The sequence below is a fragment of the Cebus imitator genome, unplaced genomic scaffold (genome assembly GCF_001604975.1).
Source record: "Cebus imitator isolate Cc_AM_T3 unplaced genomic scaffold, Cebus_imitator-1.0 Scaffold38, whole genome shotgun sequence".
NCBI classification, from domain to species: Eukaryota; Metazoa; Chordata; class Mammalia; order Primates; family Cebidae; genus Cebus; species Cebus imitator.
The window spans coordinates 11,087,832-11,089,353 of record NW_016107353.1 but is presented as its reverse complement, the minus strand read 5'-3'; the positions used below and the strand labels follow the sequence as shown (position 1 = coordinate 11,089,353).

General features: G+C 33.8%; 1 protein-coding gene across 1 annotated transcript in view; it reads left to right on the top strand.

Moving 5' to 3' along the window:
- The window catches only part of LOC119470708 (zinc finger protein 726-like), a 561,873-nt gene that overhangs the window by 202,727 nt on the left and 357,624 nt on the right, over window positions 1-1,522 (top strand). The window lies entirely within an intron of this gene.

Here is a 1,522-nt window from a genome sequence, read left to right as displayed (position 1 = left end):
TTTTTGTATTTTTTGTAGAAACGGAGTCTTGCTATGTTGCCCTGGCTGATCTCAAACTTTTGAGCTCAGGCAGTTTGCTTGCCTTGACCTCCCAAAGTGCCGAGATGACAGGTATGAACCACCATGCCCAACCATATAATATTTTCTTTATCCAGTATATAAACTATTGATAAGCATTTAGGTTGATTCCATGTCTTTGCTATTGTGAATAGTGCTGTAATAAAGACGCATATGTCTTTATAATCGAATAATTTATATTTTACTGGGTGTATGCTCAGTTATGAGGTTGCTGGGTCAAAAAGTAATTGTGTTTTTAGTTCTGTGAGGAATCTTCACAATGGTTGAACTAATTTACATTCCCGCGGCAGTGTATAAGCATTCTTGTTTCTCTGTAAACTTGCCCGAATCTGTTATCTTTTGACTTTCTAATACTAGTTATTTTCACTGGTGTGAGGTATTTCATTGTGGTTTTTCCTTGAATTTCTCTAATGATTAGTGCTGAGCATTTTTTATATGCTTGTTAGCCACATGTATGTCTTCTTTTAAAAAACATCTTTTTCCTGTTTTTTGTCTACTTTTTAGTTAAGTCTTTTTTCCTGTAAACTTGTTTAAGTTTCTTATAAATTATGGGTATTGGACCTTTGTCAAAAGCATAGTTTGCAAATATTTTCTTTTATTCTGTGTGTTGTTTGTTTACTGTGTTGATGGTTTCCTTTGTTGTGAAGAAGCTTTTTAGTTTAATTCGGCTCCATTTGTCAATTACTGCTTTTTTTGCAATTGCTTTTAGCATTTTTATTTTAAAATTTTTGCCAGTTTCTATGTCTAGAATAGTATTTCTGAAGTTACCTCACTTTTTTCTTCTTCCGTAATTTGAAATTTTACGTTTAACTCTTTATCTTGAATTGATTTTTGTATATCATGTAATGAAAGCGTCCAGTTTCAATCTTTTACGTAGTGCTAGCTAGTTATTCCAGCACCATTTATTAAATAGGGAACTCTTTTCACATTCCCCTTGTCAGCTTTATCAAAGACTAGATGGCTGTAGGTGTGTGGCATTATTTCTGGGCTCTCTAGTCTATTGCATTGATCTGTGCATTTGTTTTTGTATCCATATCATGTTGCTTTGTTTACTGTAGCCATGGATTATAGTCTAGATAATGTAATGACTTAAGCTTGGTTTTTTTGCTTAGATTGCCTTGACTATTTGAGTTCTTTTTTGGCTCTATATCAATTATAAAATAGTTTTTATTTTCTGTTAAGAAATATTTTCAGTAGTTTGATAAAAACAGCATTAAATCTGTAATATTTTTCGGCAGTGTGACCATTTTAATAATATTGAACTTTTCTGTCCATGAGCATAAAATGGTTTCCATTTGATTCATCTCTGACTTCTTTTTTTTTTACTGTTAAAACTTTAATTTTTTTACGGCCGGGCGCGGTGGCTCAAGCCTCTAATCCCAGCACTTTGGGAGGCCGAGGCGGGTGGATCACGAGGTCAAGAGATCGAGACCATCCTGGTCAA